Raw genomic sequence first — 21,874 nt, forward strand, 5'->3', positions numbered from 1 at the left:
TCCAAAGACAGCCTGGGTCTGAGACACCCTGTAGTTTTAAGACAAGAAACACAGAGGCAGGTGGGTGGGAAGATGCATCAGAAAATTTAAAGTGGGCGGTGAGGCAATCGACATAAGCTCAGGATTTGAAGGATGGTTGTGTCTCCTTGACTAAATTTCTGCAAATCAGTATGGCTTGCATCTGGTGATGACCCCAGGTTAGGGAGCCTGCCTGTTTGGTACAGGATTGAATAAGCACATCAATTTTATGGAGGTGGTTAAATCAGGTCCTGAATTAGGGTCCAAGTACTTTGATGAATGGGAATGGATATAAGCACATGCTTCATTAAGTCAAAGCTTTAGCTTATGGCATCATCCAGTGAGGAGATAGTTAATTAAGAATCTACTCGTTCATAAGAGAGAGCATGGAAACAGTCTGTTTAGAAACAAACATAGGACGCCCCTGTGTGCTGTGATAGCTATGGGAATATAGAGGATGAGAGATATCCTGGTTTAGATTCTGGAGTAGTGGATGTTCTAGAAATACTTTACATTATTCTTGGGGAAGGATTTAAAGTGGAAGATGCTCAGAGATGTGGGCTGAAAAAGTTCCTGCTCCTGGGCTCTTCAAAGGTGGGGAAGAGTCTTTGAATGGTCGTGTGATCTGTGCCAAGGGACATCTGACCACCATAAGCAATTTCTTCAAGGAGTTTGTTGCAGTCAGTTTGAGGCAACCTGCCTGTATGCTAGGTCCTTGGAAGCCTAGTTCTAAGAGACAAGGGAGAGTGGGTTTTTTAACTGCTAGCTACATTGACAGAGGTCTTGTTCCAGAGCCTGGATCCATGTTGCATGGTGCTATCAGCACACGACAGCCCGCAAGCCTGCCTACCTGGCCGCAGAACAGAGGACCCTACTTTAGACAACCTCAGAGGTGCAAGAAAGGCATAGCATTTCCTGCCTATCCCTTCTGCAGCCACATCCTCTCTACCAGTAGAAGAGAGACGAAGACTTCCTTCTGTTTCCTGGCAGCTGCTGGAAGCTAGCATGAGTTAGAGTAGCCTTTGCAAGATGTTCCTGAAAGAGCTGCAAGCAGGATTGGCTGAGGAAGGGATATGGAGAAACACTGGCAGGGGCCAGAGTATTAAAAATGGAAAGCGTTTCTACTGTCTGCCAGCCCTTCAGAGATGTTAAAATGTGAGACATCTCTGCATGTTCTGCCCATCACAGTTGGAGGCCGATGACACTGGGAAGGATGTGGACAAATGTGGCACAGAAGTCAGTTGATTTACAGCAGGAGACAAACCTCTCCCTAAATCGAGCTCCCATCAGCATCAACAAAGTCTGTCACAAGGACCTCCCACTGCCGCCCCCAGCTCCTGTTCAGATGCAGATTAAAAGCCATTTTAAATGTCTGTCCATAGCTCAGCTCACAGGGCAGGGAAATAGAGACAGCATATGACCTACTTGTCCTTCATTAAACGGCTGGATGCTGTTCTGTTTAATCGCATGTGGAGTGTCGGAAGCCTATTCACTGGCGGATGCTGCATAGACTTTGCCTTTTGATAGAGCCCTTTCCCTATGCTGAAGAACAAGCAGGGGCTTACAAGGAAATAGGAAACTGCATTTATGAAAAGCACTTTTTCAGCAACAAAACCCTGCCCCTTAACAGGCAACATTCCCATCCCCTTCAGTGGCAGCAAGATCATGTCCTTCGTTACAAACAAAGCAAATTGTCATAGAAAAGATTTGCTTGGATCTCGCCAGTTCAGCATGGTCTCTTTTCATGTAAGGTAGAAGGTTTTTGTTCCATTTTAATTTTAGCAGAGATGAATGGAAAACAAATCAGTAGCAAGAGTTACCAGGGCAATGGTAATTCACCAATCCAATTACCAACTCAAAAATAGCCAGCATGCTAATTTAGGGGATGAAGTGCTAGATGGTGTGCTAGATTTTTAACAGTAATTACTGTTGCGAGGCCATCAAGCCGCCCGGTTGAGTTCCATCCTTATTAGATTCGGAGAGGTTAATCTGGGGAGCTATCCATTAAATATTCCCTCGTGTTTTTGTGCAATGCTGTTGAATAGCATGTCGTTCTGAGCAGCGTCATGCGTTTCAGGAAGGGCTGGCGATGTGCTGGGCTCTCAGCAAACTACAGGCACGGGGGGAGGAATCAACAATAGCTTGCAGGCAGCGAAAACCAGCTGCAGCAGCTGCCTCACATCAGCAAAGCTCCGTCTCAATAGAAGCAGTTCCCTGCTGCTGTGAGGGGGGGCAAACGACTCATTTTCTTCCCCCTCCCAAAATACACAGCTTTATGGGCCCCTTGAGCACATTGTTGACAGTGCAACCCAGAGCGCCATGAGTCCCTGCTGCAGTGCAGTGGTCTCAGTGCGTGTCTGCCTCCTCCTAATTATCCTCGTTGCAACAGCCCCTTTATCACAGAGCGATGTACAGGGAGGCGTTTTGCACTATGTATTTTATGTAAAGAGCAGAGCCCCCTGCCCAGCATTAAAGGCTGAGTGAATTATATTGCTGTCTCACCAAAAAGCCATGTATTGTCATGCTAATGGCCTCTGCCACTCAGTGCCATTGAAGTGGATTATGAATTCCCCCTTTGGAATATGCAATTTGCTGGATAATGGAATTTTTTAAAGTGAATTTACTGCCTGGTGAAAGGTGCTGCATTGTCAGAGGAGTTCAGCCTTGCAGGGTAATTTATCAGCAGCAGGAACAGGGCAGTGCAAACTTCCCCGCTCCACTGAGAAGCAAGTGTGCCCGGTTCTGACAGAGTGCCCTTCCCTGGTAGATCTCAAAACTCTTTCTGAAAGAAGTCCCATTCATGACTTGTCCCATTTTACAGAATGGGAAGACTGAGGCATGGAGCAATGAAGCAATATGTCCAAGGTCTGCCAGCAGGTCAGGGGGAGAGCCTGGAAGACAGCCCACATCCAAGTCCCTGTTCAGTGCACTCTGTACTAGGAGCACAGCCTCCCCATGCCATCTCCAAGGATATTCAGCTTCTGGGCGTTCTGCAGACCCACTGGCAAGAAGCAAGTTAGTTTAATCCCTGTGGTTTGCTTGAGGATGTGGACATCCGGGACTGAGAGCAACAGTAATCACCTATTGGTTTCCAGCATCGGCTTGCCCCTCCTCACCCGGGGTGAATTCAAACTACAGCCTGACAGCGACAAGCTACAGAACTGTCCTGAGCAATCAGGCCTCATACCTTCCACAGCAGTGGGTGTGAAGGGTTTTACAGCCCTCAGCTCCTACTCCTTTCTCCCAAGGCATCCTGTTTGGCCAGCAGCCTGATGAAATCAGGTTGTTGAAACCAAATGAAACTCATCAGAAAATTCAGTACAGCCGAGACTGTCCTGAGCATTTAAAGTGACCAAGGAAATCATTTCATCCCAAGCCTATACGTGCCTGGATGTAGACGCAGGTAGATGCCCTCTCTAAAGAGGTCTACTGGTTAATTTTCAACAGATCGCATGTACATCATGAACTTGCTGCAAAGAGAAACAGAAAAGTGCAGTGAGCAACTTAGGATTTTACCCCAATGGATCAGATAGCTGCATTGGATCCATTGATTTCATGGAGTAACTGTAAGAACATACTATTCATTGTAAGGGTTACAAAGCCAGATGCAAAACAGGTCAGCAGATGGTCAGCCCCTAGCCTAGGGAGCCTAAGGGGTTAGTTGCCTGAGTCAGGGATGCAGGATTCACAGACTCACAGAAGTTTAGGGCTGGAAGGGACCTTGTGAGATCATGGAGTTCAGCCCCCTGCTCTGGGCAGGAAATACCGCTGGGGTCAAATAACCCCAGCAAGGTGTGGGTCCAGTCTCCTTCCGAAGCTCTCCAGGATAGATGCCTGCACCACCCCCACTGGGAGTCTATTCCAGAGTCTGGTCACATGAACCGTTAAGACTTTTTTTCTTATATCCAGTCTGAAACCTTCTCCTAGTAGTTTATTGCAAGGATCCAAGCATTTCTCTTCCTTGCACTGTCTCATGCTCAAAACGCCCAGTCCTACTTACGCTGACATTAATAACAGCTTGGCGGTGGGCTCAAGCTTTGGGGCAAATAAGGAGCTAATGTTCATAAGATCTTCCAGGGTGCATAAGTTGTCCAACCAGGTAACTAAGGGGTTGACTTTAATTAAACTGGTGTTAACAAGGAGCAGCAGAAATGATCTGAATCAGGCCCCTGGACCCATGCGGGTCCATGATGATTTCCAAGAGGAGTGTGCAACTTCAGGTCAACCCTGATGAATCTCCATGTTGGATGTCTACAACAGGGGTGGGTTGCACTGTCCTTGTTGCACTGAGCACAAGTGTAGTGAAAACGTAACCTCATCCGTGGGAGAACGTGTTGGGACGCAAACATTAGACACAGCAGATGTGTTAAACCAACCTTTTCCTCCTCTAGCAAGCCATGTTTGGAGGTGAGAAAGGGGAGCAAAGCCACAAAGGAGCCAGTAATGCAGTCGTCATGAACTATTGACATGGTCTAAGCTGACCTGTGGGGGTGTTTGAGCTGAATTGTAGGTCTCCATGGCCGTAATAAATTGGAATAATTTGTTTTGTGGTTTGTTTGTTGGTTTTTTATTCCCCCACCCCTCCCCCCAGTAAATCAAGAAGGGAGTGTTGCATTTACAGTTTAAGCAACAAAACAACACAAATGCCGAGCCTCCGAAGAAGACAAATTCGAGGCATAATGAACAAGAGCCATCCATCTGCTGCGGTGCCTCAGGCGAGTAATGGAGCAGAAAGATGGCAAAAAACAGAGACTGAAAATGGACAAGATCTCTTCAAAGAGCAGGGGCGCTGCGCCATAGTCCGCTGGCTCCGGTAATTGAGGAGGATCGCTGCTTACCCAAACGGTTGAATTCTTCTTCGGCTCCAAACTGAACGTTGCAAACAAAAGGACGGTGAGCAAGAGAAACCGGTGCTCATCCAGCAGATCCCGTCCAGCCCAACTGGGCCTGCTGGTCTTTCATATTGGCTGTAACTGGAGTACCAGTCCTGACAAAGAGCCTCTTGGACAAGAGAGAACCAGCGCGCCCAGCTGTCCTTCCTCAGCTGCCTGGCCCTTTTCACTCTGGTTTCTGCAGAAGCAGGATGTGGTCCGAACATCTGATGCCAGCATCCACAAGCATCACTTATGCCAGGAAAATGGGTTTTTTTCTTTTTCTGGTGGGTAGAAATAGGCTTGCTTCTAAATAGTCACCGGAAATGGAGGCATGATGGTATTTGAGACAGCTCTTCGCCCTGAGAGCCGTTCAGGCAAAGGAGGTGTAACGATCTGTGCAATAGCTCGTTGAGCTCTCTTTATGGTCTCTCTGAACAGCGCAATAACTCTAGGTCAACCAGGCATAATTGGAGCACAGCAGACTACTCTTAATGAAGAGATGCTTTGGGGTTTTTTTTAACCAAATGATAACTTCTTTCAAAGGGAGGAAGGACGGGGGATCGGGTGGTAAAGGCACAAGAAGGAGGCAAGGTTGTAAGGGCTCTTTCCTAGCTCTGCTGGAGACGTCCGGTTGGGCCATGAACTTTCTCTGCCTTGGTGGAAAGGGGCCAATAGCGGCCTTACCACAGGTAACAGGGTAACGTTTGTAAAGTGCTTTTTGATCCCCTGCTGGAAGATGCCGCAGAAGCCCAAGCCGCTCCCACCTAAAATCACCAGGAGTCTTTGCATTGACTCCAAGTGGGAGTTGGACAGACCCCAAAGCAAGGCATTGCACTGAAACAACTCTGGGTTGTAAAATCGACGTCCCCATCAGCCACTTTATTAAATTGGTGCGCTGCTTTATTTGGTGAGTTGTTTAGACGCCAGCAATTTATTTATGCAAGTCTGGTTTAAGACCTGTAAAAGAAGAGCAGCTCTGATGACCGTGTTCAGGCTTGGTGCTACTGATATAGAGCCTGCATTTCTGTATCGGGATATAGCAAGGTTCAGCCTGATATCACAATTCTGGAGCCATTGTAGCCCTCGGTTTTGGAGCCCCCAGAGTAATAATTAAACTTGCAAAGTCCTTAATGTCTAACCGTGGCAGGGGGAGAGGCAAGATCAGATATGCAGAGAAGTTGGAGAGAGTCCAGTGGAGGGCAATGAAAAGGGTGAGGGGGCTGGGGCACATGGCTTAGTTATGAGGAGAGGTGGAGGGAACTGGGCTTATTTAGTCTGCAGAAGAGAAAACGGAGGGGGGGATTTGATAGCAGCCTTCAACTACATGATGGGGGGGTTGCAAGGGGATGGAGCTGGGCTGCTCTCAGTGGGGGCAGATGACAGGACAAGGAGCAATGGGCTCAAGTTGCAGCAAGGGAGGTTTAGGTTGGATATTAGGAAAAACTTTTTCACTAGGAGGGAAGTAAAGCACTGGGACAGGTTACCCAGAGAGGTGGTGGACTCTCCATCCTTGAAGGTGTTTAAGACCTGGGTAGACAAAGCCTTGGCTGGGATGATGTAGTTGGGGCTGGTCCTGCTTGGAGCAGGGGATTGGACTAGATGTGACCTGAGGTCCCGTCCACCCTCATTTTCTATGATTTGATTATTCTATCCCTAAAATCAATGCAGAATTTAAAATACCTCACCCCCAATGACAAAATGCTGTCTGTGACCTATTCAGTGAGAGGGCAAGATGTTCAGGATAGACATTCAGCACCTAGGCTCCGTCTCACGGACACTTAAATGCTTAACTAGATGCTCTGTGAGTCAAGGCCAAGGTTAAGGCATGCCGCTGTAGCCCCCAGGGCGCGCAGGGATGCCAGGGCCGGCATCGCAAGAGCGTGGGACTGAAAGGGGTCTCCTGTGCCACCCCCTGAACTCTCAGGCAACCATTTACACAAGGATTCCCCAAAATCAAATCTCTTCCAACCCTCAAACGCTGCTGCAGGTACCATTTGCAGCTGGGGGTCCAGGAGGCAGCCTGTGTTACGAGTTGGGAGTGAGATGAACCCACGCCTCTGGAGCTGCAGCCCATGCCTCTCCCATTCTGCCTGTGCGTGTCTGTGCTGCGTGAGCAGCCTGCTTGCTTTCCATGCCATTGCTTTGGACAGATAAAGATAAATGCACATGTACCTTTTACCACGAGCACAGTGTTAGCTAGTAAGCTTGCTGACATAAATTAACCGTGTTTGGCTAATATCAGGGCCACTCGTGCAATACCTAAGAAGGATACCTAATGTATCCAACAAAGGGTCCATCAATTGCTCGAGTAAAATAAGGAATATCAAACCAACCACTTTCATATTGATGTTGCAGGATTTACTGGGGACGCTAGCAAGAATCAGGCATTCAAGTAGCGTGGGAAAAAGTGGCGAGACCTCTCCTTGGGTAGCTGGGATGAGTCAGTGGTCAGAGGAGATGGCACAGAAATACGGTGCGATTATGACTTCTTCCTTGAGATCTCAGCATGTCCACGGGCTCTTCGAAGCTTTTTGAGTTTTGAAGCCCATTTTTTGAGGCTTTTCCCCACTTCTACCCAGAGCCGTGAGATATTTGATGCTTAAACATGACAGCCAAGTTTCTAGAGGAGACTACAACTGCGCGGGAAGTACTGCTGTGTTGAGCCAGCCCGTTCTGCGCCTGTATGCAAACAACCCTACTTCTCCTTTCATTAAAAGCTTATTAACCATGTGGACAAGCTCAGCAGGAGAGCTCTTGGCCCCTGCTATTACTAACAATGTCATCTTGTTGTTGCCGCTGCGTTCCTCTGTCTCCCTTTTGGTTTGGGCTGTTTCTGACCTTATTACACTATGTGACATTTTGAGAGCAAACTTTCAAGCAGCGACCAGGTTGCGACGGAGACTACAGATCAATTATAACAACAGCTGGAACAAAAAATACGAGGAATAAGCTGCGTTCAGCATCTTCAAGACCTTGTGATAGTCAGGCAACCTTAAGTGCCAGGCTTTCAAATGGCCTGGGACCTGCCTCCCTTTTCCATGTCACCTTCCTTAATTTTCCTTAATGGAAGTGGATGCTAGAGGGAACGGAGGTACGGCAAAGGGTCAGTGCACTCAAGTGCATCTTTATCACTCCGGCAGTCCCTCACGCTTACAAATGAGCAATAACCTCATTCGAGAGATCAACATGAGAGTAAAGGCACATCCTTCAACTGGTCTCTCTCCCGTCAGGATGTGGAAGGAGAAGGAACGGAGCTGGACAGCCTAATGAAGAGCCAAAGAGAGGGACTTGCATTAAGCCATAATCAGATCAAGGCAAACAAGAAGCCATAACTAGATTAAGATGGGATTTCTCATGTGCAGACAGCAGCCAGCTCTATTAGAGTTCAACTAGAGCTGATAAAAAAGCGATTATGGGTTTTCCTGACCATTTCAATCATTTTGAACCCCCAGTTTCTGAAAGGAGCAGCACACCATTTAGTTAACAAATATTCCGTTTTTATGGATGCTGCTTTCACTCCCCTTTTCCTCTCCACCTCTTTCCCCCTATCAGTGTCATCCAGTGTAAATAATTGTGGTCCAGTGTAAATTGTGCTTGGATCAGGACCAGACAGATGTGCAGCTATCCCAGAGGGACACACTCAGTATTACTGCACTTTGCCAGTAGGTGGGTGGGAGCTGGTGGTAGTAGCCTGTTTGTCCGTCACAAATAGCTAATCCAGAATGGTCAGGAACAGATAAAACCTAAACCAGTTTAATTTACACCAGTAGGGTTTTCCCTCTGATTCTTCTCAGGGTAATTCTCTGTCAGATTAGGCACAATTACCCCGGGCTAGGGGGGTTGCATTGTCTGTGCACTCCCTTTCTATACTGCCTCTTACACCGGTGAAAACATTTAACTGTCCACACAGGCATGGTCCCGACTTGGTGTGTATGAGTGCTTGACATTGCTCTCCTGCGGCTTGGCCCAGAGACAGGGAAGCCTAACACTAGCCCGAGAGACGGGAGGTCCTCTTCCCAAACAGAAGAGACTATTCGTCTAAGAGCAACATGACCAAGGTCCTCACAACAGTGCTTGTGGTCGTAGCACTGGTTGTATCTTCTCTCCATTACAAACACTTCCAAATAAATCACTGGCCAAAGGGAAACTGCATTGTCCACTTTAATGTTCACGCGCTTTTGAGCCCACTCCTTGCAGAGCCACATTTCCAAGCCCCAACCAAAGGTGTCCACCTCTGCCCCAATTTCTGCCCGTCCCGTCCCATCACGGAGCCACCCAAGCGCTCCCTGTTGAAACCGCCAGTGGCAAACGCGTCTTTCCCCTTGGCCGCTGCAAGTCCGTGAGCTGGAGGCTGAGCCCGTCGGGACGAATCCACAGCTGCCAAAGCAACGCCCAGCAGATGCATCAACCAGAGGACATATATCTCTATATTAGTGGTGTTTCATTTTAATCAAGGAAAAATGTGGATTTGGGGTTACTTCTTTTAAACCGAAAATTGGGAACTTTTTTAAAATCAGAGAAAACCAGATCCCTGCACACGACTGTCAGTGAAGTATTGGAGGCAGTGTCAAGACTCTTAAAGTGGCTAAATGTTATTCTATTAATCTGAATAAGAGACGTGCATTTAGCTATCATGACCACAGGGGTAAAGGACACACTATCTTTGGACTATTTTGATTTCTTTTTTTGCCTAGTTTGTTATGATCTTTAAGCTCTACATATAATCTAGAGAACGGGTGCGTGCTCCAATCGCTGCATTTCTTTTTTTCTCTGCTTGTTTTTCCATTGAAGAGTAGCACTGGTCCTCCTCGCATATCAGTAAAACTTCCAGTTTCTCTTTGAGCGGAGAAAAATAGATGTTGTGTTACGTGTGATGATGCCTTGCCCCCTCTACGCCCCCTCGTCGGGATTGTAGATCCGCCCCGAGCCCAGTGGATTCCTGTTTGCAATCTCTGGCTACATCTTATGAGTCATGTTTGCCCACCTGAGGCTGCTACCACGGCCTGGCATCTGTGGCACCCTTGGCAGGATCTCATGGCCTTTCAGGGGATCCCATGGCACCCCGCTGAGCACTGAATATAGTATCGTAGAAAATAAGGGCTGAAGGGAGCTCAGGAGGTCACATCTAGTCCAACCCCCTGCTCCAAGCAGGGCCAGCCCCATCTACGTCATCCCAGCCAAGACTTTGTCTGCCAGGGGCTTAAAAACCTCCAAGGATGGAGACTGCACCACCGCTCTGGGTAACCTGGTCCAGTGTTTTAATAGCCTCCTTGTGAGGAAGTTTTTCCTGATTTCCAGCCTCAGCTTCCCTTGCTGCAGCTTGAGCCCATTGCTCCTTGTTCAGTTGCCTGCTGCCACTGAGAACAGCCCAGCTCCATCCTCTTTCTAGCTAGCCCCCCTGCAGGCAGCTGAAGGCTGCTATCAAATCCCTCCTCGCACTTCTCTTCTGCAGACCAAATCAGCCCGGTTCCCTCAGCCTCTCCTGGCAAGTCATGTCCCCCAGCCCCCAACCCTTTTTGTTGCCCTCCAACACATCCACATCCTGTCTGTAGCGGGGGCCCACACCTGGACATAGGACTCCAGATGTGGCCTCCCCAGTGCTGAATAGAGGGGAAGAGTCACTGCCCTCGAAGTGGCAACACTCCTACCAACGCAGCCCAGATGCCGTTAGCCTTCCTGGCAACCAGGGCACGCGGGTGGCTCCTATTCATCTTACTGTCCACTGCCCAGCCCCTCACCCCCAGCCAGTGCTGCTGCACGGGATCACTCCCTCCTCAGTGCAGGACTTCGCCTCTGTCCTGGTTCAACATCACCCTCCACGTGCTTTGCTCTGCACCACCCAGGACAACCCAGCTGCCCTACAGCTTCTCCTTTCTCTCTGCACAGGCGGGGGACGCTAACTCTAATCCTAACCTTAACCCTAACTATAACTCTAATCCTAACCTTAACCCTAACCCTAACTCTAATCCTAACCCTAACTCTAATCCTAACCTTAACCCTAACCATAACTCTAATCCTAACCCGAACTCTAATCCTAACCTTCACCCTAACTATAACTCTAATCTTAACCATAACTCTATACCTAACCTGAACTCTAATCCTAACCCTAACTCTAATCCTAACTGCATTCCTGGCCCTAACTCTATCCCCAACCCTAACTCTAACTTGAATCTTAACCCTAACTCTAACTCCAATCCTAATTCTAACTCTGCTCCTAATCCTAACCATAACTCCATCCCTAACCCTAACTCTAATCCGAACCCGAACTATAATTCTAATCCTGACCCTAACTCTAATCCTAACCGTAACTCTATCCCTAACCTTAACTGTAATCCTAATCCTAACTGTATTCCTAACTCTATTCCTAACCCTAACTTGAATCTTAACCCTAACTCTAACTCCAATCCTAATCCTAACTCTAGTCCTAATCCTAATGGTAACTCTATCCCTAACCCTAACTCGAATCCTAATCCTAACCCTAAATTTAACTCTATCCCTAACCCTCACCCCCTGCAGCCCCCGGCACCCTGGACCCCCTCCTGCCAGCTTCACCCCCTTGAGCCCCCCGCTCCCAGCCCCGCCCCTCCCCGCTTGGGGGCGGAGCCCCGCGGCTGCCGCCGGCGCCCAATCGGCGCGGCCGGGGTTGCCGTGGCGACGCAGCGAAGCGGGCGGGGGCTGCGGGCGGCGCCGCGCAACAAAGGCGCGAGGCAGGAGCGTCCCGCAGGAGCCGGCGGCGGCAGGTGCGTGCGTGCGGGCGGGCGGGCGCGTCCCTCCCTCCCTGCCCCGGGTCCCCACGCGGGGCGGGGGCTTCTCCCCTGCCCGAGCACAGGGCGAGGTTGAAACCCCTGGTTCCCAAATCCCCTGGGCTGCCCCCCTCCCCTCCCCTCGCCGGTGCTGCGTGAGGGGGCACCAGGCACCGCGACAAAGGCTGCACCCTGCCCCGCTCGCGAAGGCCCCGGCAGCCGGCGTCTTGTCGGGTGCCCCTGGGGCCAGCTGGCCGCCCCCGCGACCGCGCGCCAGGCCCCAGCGCCTCACCAGCCGGGCGTGATGACCGCGCCGGCGGCTGCGGGGCTGGCATGCCAGCGGCCGCCCTCGGCGCACCGGGGTTTCAGCCCTCCTCGTCTAACGGGGGTTTAATAGCAGCGGCTAAGACAACTTTCCCAGCCCAGCCATCCCGGCTGGCCGCTGGCCGCCTTCCCCGGCGGGCACGGACGGGTTCCCAGTGGCAGGAGCTTAATTGTTGGAAGCGAAGGCGGCCGAGCCCGTGGGATGCCAGTGAGTCATTTCTTTTTCTTTCTTTCTTTCTTTTTTTAAATCCGTTTCTCCATCCTGGCTCCTAACGTCGTCCTCCCCAGGACGCGGGAGGGCGGGATGCCCGCACCGGGTAGCCGGGTCGCGGGAGGATGTCGGGCGCAGCGATTCCCCGGCCGGAGGGGAAGGCCTTTCTGCCATTGTCGTGTGGGTGCCTCCCTGCCTCCGTTATTGTTTCTGGTGCCGGCCTGATGAGCTTGCCCTGCGCCCAGGAGCGGTTGCTTGCACGGATGCGTGTGCAAATGCCTTTGTGAAGGCACCCGGCTCCCCGCAGGTCAGGGCAGGATAGCCGGTCTTGCGTCGCGGTGGTGAAATGGAGGTGTGCCGAGAAACGGAGCTGCGTTTCAGATTTTCCTCCATTGCTTTCCAAATTAAACTGCCCGTCGGGGTAGCCACGCTGGCGGCTGGCGTCCGGCCGTGCTCCGAGCAGCCTCGGGGACTCCGGTGGCGAGCCCGGGTTCGTCTGCCTGACACGGACGGTCGTGTGAGACTGATCCTGGACGTGGGAGAAGTAAACTTGCATCGCGGTGTGCCCCGGGAGCTCCCATAGGCGATCCCGAATTCCCAGCTCTGGTCCCCGCAATGAGGAGTTAATGACCTTAGCGGCAAACGAACTCGGCTCCGTGCCCAGCTCTTCCTGTGCGATGCTCGAAACCGCGTCCCGCCTGCATAGGGGGGCTCTGCGCCAGTTTTAAAGGGCGGTGTTTCGGTTGCGACACCTGTAGCCACAGATGCGAGAGGCCTCGGACCCTGGCTCGCTGAGCTCATCCGAGACCCCGGACGTGCGGTTTGTAGCCCGGTAGGAGATGGATTTGTGTCGGACATCTGGTTCCTTGAGGGCAGGTGAGGAATGGGCTGGCGGTGGGGCCGGGACGTGCTGCGTGTCCCTCCCCAGCTGGAGAAGCAAGGATGCGACACCGCATCTTCCGCCTACCTGTTGTCTGGCCGGTTTGTTTTGACTCACAGTTTCTGTAATAAGGATGGTTTCCAGCCTTTACCTGGCACGGCCCCCGGTTGCTGGCTTTACGCAGCTGTCGTTTTGTGTGAAACTGAGACCGCGAGGCCCCTGCAAAGAGGTGGAGGCTTGTTATTTGCCGACGCAACTTAGCAAGGATGGAGCGCCTGTTTCCGGTGCATCAAAGCAGACTCGGAGGGGAGTATTCAGCCAGGGATTTTTTTTTCCTCTTGGTATAGAGTCATAGAAAAGCAGAGCTGGGAGGGCCCTAGTCCAACCCTCTGCCCAAGGCAGGATCTTCCCTGAGTGAGCAAAACCAAATTTATGTTTGTTGAACATGCTGAAAAGACTTGCAGTAATGGAGATGTCACAGCCCCCATGTCAAACGAATGCGCCCTTAGCCAAAACCAGGCCGGAGAGATGCTTCTTTCCTGCAAACGGTAGTCATTTTTAGGAAAAAAAGATGACACAAGTGTAACGTCATGCCTCTCTTTCTGCAAGCGGAGGCAGGGGCCTGATCTCATCTTCATGCCTACTCACGTGGGTGCAAACCTGGAGTGAGTCACATGAAGTCTGTAGAGTTGTCTTGGAGTCATTTGGCTAGCTCAGATCCCGGACCCAGGGGACCACTAGCCACCTGCTCGACCCCATCCAGGCTCTGAACCTCTTTGCTTTGATTTCCCAAGATATGAGATGAATGCTTACCTGCCCCTGTATCCTGCCCGGAGAGTGACAGGTGGGTGCAGATGGGTGCAATAGTAGCCCTGGATATGCACTGGAGCCCTTATCGTGGCGTGGGCTGCACAGGCAGAACAAAGTGACAGTCGTACCCCAAAAGGGCTAAATTAAATTAAATTAGAGCACAAGAGACAGCAAAGGGAGAAGGAGGCACAAAGAAAATATTGTGATGTTTGTTGGAACAAAGATGAAAGGTGGCTGGAGGAGGACGAGAGAGGCCGCAGGTGAGATGGGGGTCAGAAAAGCCACGCGCAGACTGGTGAGGGTGGGAGGGGAGCGACAGCCACAGATTGGGACATAGGAAAGGTGTGCGGGGCCAGCCTACAGCTGAGTGGGACTTAGGGACAAAAGGAGAGCATGTGTTTGGGCCACCTGGGACTTGGTTTGCTCCTTTACCCTGGAGAAAAATCAAAGTCGCTCCACTGCCTAGAGCTGCAGCACGGGTAAAATCGAGGCGAGGATTTGCCCCGTTGAAGGAGGACTGTCGCTGCTGGTTTCTTAGACGGCGCCGTCCAACGTGTGGCACTAGGAAAGGTTTTCTGCTCGCCGTTTTGCCCAGTTGGGCTCCCGCTTCCTTGTTTTCCCGCGTGGAGGGTTTATCTCTGTGTGCTGGTTTAGACAGAAGTCAGGATTTGGGGGTTGCATCCTTGGCATGGACTGACGGGGCCAAGCTCTGCATTAGGTGCCCCCAGGTGTCTGCAAGGGCATCGCCGCACAACCTGACCGAGGGCAAGAAGGGATCTCCTGAGTGGCTGAGCTCAACCCCCGGCGTCACAAACTCCCTCACCCCTTTCAGGTGCCGTCTCGCAGCTGGTTGCGCAGTTTACTCCATTCACCCCCTTGAGAAGGCTTCATCCTCCGTTGATTGGAGCCCTTTTAATTTCCTGCCTCAGTTTATTAACAGCCAGTTTCTGTCCATTTGTTCTTGAGCCAATGTCCTTTAGCCTAAACAGATCTTTGCTTTCCCTGCTGTTTGCTCCCTGCTGTGTTTATAGAGAGTGATCGGGGCCGCTTTCGACTGTCTGTCTGCGGGGCTGCATCGGCCGAACGGTGTAAGACTCAGGACATGCTCTCCATTCCTCTGATCCACCCTCCTAGCCCTCCTCTACCTGCTCCTACTTGAACACGGCTGATCAGAATCGGATTGATTGAGGCTGACATTTCATTAGCATTGCGGGCCGTAACCGAATTGGGCCGTATCTTCAGCTGATGATGGCTTTTATATCTCCCGGTTGGCCGCAGATTGGAAGGGAAAATCAGTTTGGACGTTAGGTGCTCTGTGAACTAGAGAGTGAAGAGGGATTGGGCTGGGAAAGAAGGGGTGCCCAGGGACCAACTGTACTTGTTCAACCTGTAGCCACCATCCGTGAACCCCAGTCTGGATCACCAGTACAAAGCATTTACTTAAATACATGGCACCAAGGATGTACATGGATACTGTGCTGATGGAAGAAAAAATGCTGCATGTAGCAAGCAGCTTGTAATGGGATGGGGTGCAGTGATGTGGAGTTACGGTTGTACGTGTGCATTGGGAGAAGACGTATAGTTTAAGCATGAAAGGGGAGAATACATTGTACATTTTGTGGGTAGCATCAGGAATCCGATGGATTCATTTTTAGCACTGAATCATTGCACAGGTCAGGAGATCTGGTTCCTGGTACAGGACATTTTGTATACGCTAGCCTGTACGTGCTAAATGGCTCGTGGCCACTCGTGCTACGGTAATGAGCAATCGTCACGCTCTTGTCTAGGGCGGGTGGTTTTCACCCTTGCAATACTGTTGTCCCCCTCGGTCGGCACTGAGTCCAGCAGAGCAAAATCAAGGCCTTTTCCATAAATAACTTGCCACGACGCTCCAGCCGTCCCCGCGGGAAGGGTGTTGGCACCAAGCAGGGAAGAGTCATTCTTTAGTTAGGCAAGGCACGAGAAGTGACTGGATGGAAAGCAGTGAAATGGAGAAGGCAGAGGGAAGCGGCATAACTGGAAATCTTCCTGACACGGCAGCAGATTAGCCTGTGGAAGACTCCTCCAGGAAAAGTGCTGGAGTCCCCTAAGCCTAAGACTTTCAGAGACAGACCAGACAAACCAGACTGAGAGGCGGATGGCAAGGGAACACCCCCCCACACACACACAGACACACTCCTGCAGGAAGAGCATCATGTAAACCACTTCTCAGTGCTGTGAAAAGAGCTGGTGGGGCCGTGCAGTTCAGCGTCTCGGGTGCTGCCGTCCCTTCCCCGCTCAAGCTGCCTGTCCTCCGGTGTTGGGAATGGCCCTGGAAGAGGACAGAGGGCGAGCATGGCTCCAGGCCCCCCGCGTCATTGGGTATCAGCCAATTGCTGTCATACCAGATTAGTTCAGTGGCACATTAACACTCATTTATGCTAATGCAAATGCAGTCCAACGGTCCCATATTATTGACGGAATTATTGTACTTTGCAGCCCCATAATCTGGCTAATTGAATGGGAGGCTCTCGTTAGGAAGCTGTGGGTTTGCCTCGAGGGGGCTCCTCCTATTGCTGCTTCTGAAGACTTGTGAGCTGTTTGGTTTCAGCTGTCAGGGGAAGGAAGTTGGGGGGTTTCGTAGTATGATTTCTTGGGTGCTGATGTGGATGTCCTGGGGCATCTGTCCTCTGTCCCTCCACAGACCGAGCGCTGCCTGTGCAAGCATCACCCGTGCTGCCCCTCCTGTTGTGCATCAGCCTAGACCCAGAAGATCTCCCATCACCATTTTGGCCTCTGAGGAGGCCACCTGCAGAGGCATCAGATCTGGGAGCCAGTGGGACCTGGGCTGAGACTTGCCCAACTCACTCTGCACCTGAACAGAAAGGGCTTTGCATCTGTTCAGATTATCCATCCCACGTGGCCCTGCAAGCAATGTGATGGCTTTGAACAGCAGAGAGAGGCATGACAAGCCCAACCGTCCCTTTGGTTTCATGCCATGCCTCTATCCATCAGTCACCCAGTAACCTTGCAAAGCTGCTCATATCCTGGACCTAGGTGAGCAGATCCCAGATGACCTGCAGAGAGGGGATCTTGAGCCCCTACCATGTCCTGAGCACGGCCACAACGTCTGAGCCTGTCTGTAGATCCAGCAAGGAGATATGTATGTTGTCATACGGCCTCTGCCCGTCTTCCCAGTAGAGTTGGATAGGTTGGCACCCTGAACGTCCCAGACAATTAAGTACTAAGGATGCTGCCTGAGCACATAGCAGGTAGATGGTACAGGAATCAGCTGGGGAGCTGGGCATGGGGGCTCCTTTTCAAGCCTGGGAACTTGGAAATAGGAGTGCGTATAGAGTCCTAAGTTTGGGGTTAGTCCACTGCTTCCTGTAACGAGCCTGTGGCTAGGCTCGCCGCTGCTCTGCTGCGAGGTCTGCTATTTTGTGAACCCTTAGCAGGAAGCTGGCAGGCTTTGGCGACCAGCAGTCTGCAAGTTTGGCATCGCTTGGACTGAACTAGACAGGATTTCTCAGCCCTAAACGTGAATCGGTAAATCTGACACAAGCAGCTACTAGCCCCAGTGCTTCAATATGCCGCTTGCGTTACAGAATCGGCCTTTGCATAATTAACTTGAGCTGTGACTGGAAAATCAATTAGGGAAGAGACCCATAAGGTTATCTCAGCAATCCCAGGGCAGTACATTTCCTCCTGTAGCCCACTAAAAATACCAGATAGGATCTGGCCATGTTCTAGTTCAGCTACTGAAGTTGCCGCCCCATATGTATAATGCAATGCAGTGAAAGGTAACGCAACAAACCCTGTGAATTGGCCCTTCCCATCTGGTGTGCATTTATGCATTGCAAATATGTGTGTAATATAGTAGCTGGTATCTCCACTCCCAACCTACGAGGTGGCTTAATGATGTGCTGGTCCTTCAGCAATGCTGGGGGGGGTCCCGCATCCATTCTGGGGGAAGAAGTGGCCGTTGGCCCTGCATTTTGAAGCAGAGAGCGAGCGTAGTGCTATGCAGAACCTGCGTCTAGAGCCGCGCGCTACAGCTGTTGGCTTCTCTAAGATCCAAGGGTGGTTCATGGCAGAGCGTCCTGCCACGAGCCAGCTGTTCATCTGAGAGCACGGTTTGACTTGATTTTGTAAAGACATTTAGGAATCCAAATGCAAATAGGCTTGCTGCAAGGGGGTGCTACAACTGACCGCAAGGATTGCCTGGGCCTTGCTGAGTTTTCCCATGAAGGACAGTGGAGCGTGCTGTAAAGTTCCCCCCCAAAGAGAGGTAATTCAGAGGGTTATTCGCAGACTCTCGGCCCCTTGGAGCCAGAGGATCAGTCATTCAGTAGAGGGGATTTCAGTGGGACCACGTCGCCGAGGAGCTGCCGGTGTGACCCGCCGGGTAGGATGCTGCCGGTAAGGGTCAGGGGTCAGAGCTTTTGTGATGGATGAACTCCTCCAGTTCATAGCCTGCCTCATTGCTGCGTGCGGGGAAGGCAAGGGGGAGCGGTGGAAATCCATCCTCAGGGATGTTCCTTCCTATATTTCCTTAATGTACATCTTCTCTGGAGACCTCTAGCTGCCTCATTGTTGCTCAGACTCGGAGTACTGCTTGTAAATGAGGAAGGTGATTGCTTTGAACAAAATTAGCAGATAGTTGCGGCTGCAATAGCAGCATCAGGGTCATGTGCATCTATGCCCCAGGACACAAGTCGCAGTGCTGGGCATGGAGACCTGCCAAGGAAAAACACTCTTCTGCTATTCATTGCTGTTGCAGTTTTAGCCCTAAAAGCTCACAGCTGTGAGTTAAACCAAATGTCTAGATTACAAATGAATCTGCAACAGCCCTGAGCCTTCCCGACTTGCTCGAGGGAGAAGTGGCGAGAAATGCTTGCTCTTCATTTTGCGTGAATCCACACCATTTTTAGTCTTTTTGGCCTGCGACCGGGCTGCGGCGATTCTGTTCCACACGGTCGGTCCCAAATTTCTGGTACAAGGCAGAACTAGCCGCAGACCCGCGCAGAAACCAACCTCCCTTGGGTTTGAAGATCGCAGTTTGGAGATCGCATTTCTGGAAGTCGCTGCCCCAGGCATAAAGAAGTCAGGCTCTCGCAATGAGATGACCTCCTCCATCCTCATGACTTATCCAGGAAAGGTTTTCAACGGTGTACTGAGAAAACTGATATAAGCAAAAATCACAGGGAGAGATGCCAGTGGATGAAATGAGGGACACAAAATTTGGGTGGGAAGTGAGGGAAGGGGAGAGCAGGACAGTGGAAGCCTTGCCTCTTTACAGCATCTTGGATCAGCCGCATTTAAGACAAAGCGCGTCTTCCTCATGCAGTTTGCATCTTGGATCTCCAAGTCCCTTCTAGATACCCGGTCAGTTGAGATGCTGCAAAAACAGGCTTTTCTGTACGAAGAGGTTTCCATGACAATGGGATTTGAAACACTAAGCACTGTTTGTTGTACTTTAACGTTCATCCCTGCCCTGCAGTACAAGCCCACTTCTCCTTGAAGGCCGTCATGGACAGCTCTTGTGATCTCAAGTACAAGTTTTCATCATATTGGGCATTATTAGGAAGTCTTGCAGTCCCTGAACTCCAGGAATTGAGCAACCTGAGCCTTTTGTTTGGGGGGGGGGGGACTGAAAGGGAGGAAGTCTGCAGTGCTTAGGCTTACACAGGAGGGGTGAAAACATAAGCCCCGGTGGCTTAAAAAAAAATCAAAGCAGAAGGAACGAGAACTTCAAATTTATTGTTTGAAAATGCCATTAATTTTTCAACACTTGGGGCTGGCAAAACTGTTTGGGGTTGTGGGCTGATCAGTCTTTGGGACCTGGAAACTCATGTCTACTTCAGCCTTGTCTTCATCCTGTACCACGTGCAGCTATGCTGCTGGTTTTGCATTCTCATACAGACCCCTTTGAATGTATACAGCGAAGCCGTTACAAAATGGCTTGCAAAAGAGCAATGACCCTCTGTTGAAAACAGTTATCCCTAAAAACCTACATGGCGAGGCGGGTATTTCAGTCTGCCACACATCTTGTATGAAAGGCATTTGGTGTTATACTTAATTTATCCTGCTATGGTGTTAGTGGGAGTTTAGAAACATCACGGCACAAGGAGGGATCCAGGAGGTGAGCCAGCGTAGACCGGGGATCCTCTGTTTGCCGAGACACCGCTGATGTCAAGAATGCAGCTGTAACCCTCTGGTGAGCGTGGGTTGCAAGATCTCCTCTGTACCCCATGTGCAGAGAGGATAGAAACCTGTTATAAGCAGGGATCCTGGTTGTTCCTGATTTAAAAAAACAAACAAACCCAATTTTTAGTTTAAAAATAACCCCAAATCCACACCTTTTGTATATATATATTAGTGCTGTTCCATTTAATCATGGAAAAAATGTGGATTTTGGGTTACCTTTTTAAAATCTGAAACTTGGGGATTATAACCAGGATCCCTAGTTATAAGCATGGGTGGAGATCGTTAGCCCCGTAGCAGCTCATGGAGCAATCCCCAGCAAGTGATGGCTAAGCAAGTGGCTAGTGCGCACATCCTCCGGGGTGGCTTCCTAAAGGAAATTCATAGATTTCATAGACATTAGGGCTGGAAGGGACCTCGGGAGATCATCGAGTCCAGCCCCCTGCCCAAAGGGCAGGAAGTCAGCTGGGGTCATAGGATCCCAGCAAGATAAGCATCCAATTTACTCTTGAAGGTGTTCAATGTAGGTGCTTCAACCACCTCCGATGGCAGGCTGTTCCAGACCTTGGGGGCTCGGACAGTAAAGAAATTCTTCCTTATGTCCAGCCTGAAACGGTCTTGCAGGAGTTTGTGACCATTCGACCTCGTCATCCCTTGGGGTGCTCTGGTGAACAAACGTTCCCCCAGATCCTGGTGGTCACCCCTGATAAACTTGTAGGTGGCCATCAGATCACCCCTGAGCCTGCACTTTTCCAGGCTAAAGAGTCCCATGGCTCTCAGCCTGTCGTTGTAAGGTCTGTTTTCCTGACCTCTGAGTATGTGCATGGCTCTACTCTGGACTCTCTTAAGCTTCTCCACATTCTTTTTGAATTGTGGAGCCCAAAACTGGACGCAGTACTCCAGCTGCGGCCTCACCAAGGCAGAGTACAAAGGGAGAATGACGTCCCGGGATTTGTTCGAGAAGCATCTATGGATGCAAGCCAGCGTTTTGGTCGCTTTACTAGCCGCAGCATCGCATTGGAGGCTCATGTTCATCTTGTGGTCAATGATGACACCCAAGTCTCTTTCTTCTGTAGTGCTGTCCAACGTAGCACTGCCGAGCCTATAAGGAAGCTGCAGGTTTTTCCTCCCAAGGTGGAGAACCTTGCATTTTTCGGTGTTAAACACCATGAGGTTCTCGTCTGCCCATTTGCTGAGCTTGTCCAGGTCAGCCTGGATCACCTGCCTGTCTTCTGGCATGGATGCTTTGCCCCAAAGTTTGGTGTCATCGGCGAACTTGGGCAGTCCACTCCTGACTCCAATGTCCACATCATTAATGAAGATGTTGAACACGATGGGTCCCAGGACAGAGCCTTGAGGGACCCCACTGGTCACAGGGCACCACGATGAGTGACTGCCATCAATCACAACCCTCTGGGTCCGACCACGGAGCCAGTTTCCCAGCCAGCGGATCGCGGTGGAGCCAAGGCCACAACTGGGCAGTTTGGCCAAGAGGTGATCGTGGGATACCAGATCAAAAGCTTTTTTGAAGTCAAGATATATGACATCAATCTCTTCTCCCTTGTCCAGGTGATAGGTCACCTGGTCGTAGAAGGAAATGAGATTGGTCAAACAAGACCTACCCGCAACAAACCCGTGCTGGCTATCCCTTAGGATGTTAGTCTGGGCCAGTCCCTCAAGGATGGCCTCCTTAATAAACTTTTCTAAGATCTTCTCCAGGACAGAAGTCAGGCTAATAGACCTGTAGTTAGCCGGATCCACTCTCCTCCCTTTCTTGAAGATCGGCACCACATTGGCCTTCTCCCAGTCTTCGGGCACTACACCAGAG

The 21,874-nt window shown here is 50.7% G+C and overlaps 1 protein-coding gene across 1 annotated transcript in view; it reads left to right on the forward strand.

Moving 5' to 3' along the window:
* Window positions 1–11,550: 11,550 nt before the first annotated feature.
* Window positions 11,551–21,874, forward strand: part of LOC149867722 (uncharacterized) — a 74,476-nt gene continuing 64,152 nt past the window's right edge. The window contains exon 1 of the mRNA XM_090046021.1: window positions 11,551–11,632. The gene's annotated coding sequence lies outside the window, so the exon portion shown is untranslated. The remainder of the gene's footprint in view (window positions 11,633–21,874) is intronic.

The sequence above is a fragment of the Crocodylus siamensis genome, chromosome 4 (genome assembly GCF_052110815.1).
Source record: "Crocodylus siamensis isolate JL-2025a chromosome 4, ASM5211081v1, whole genome shotgun sequence".
Classification (NCBI taxonomy): Eukaryota; Metazoa; Chordata; order Crocodylia; family Crocodylidae; genus Crocodylus; species Crocodylus siamensis.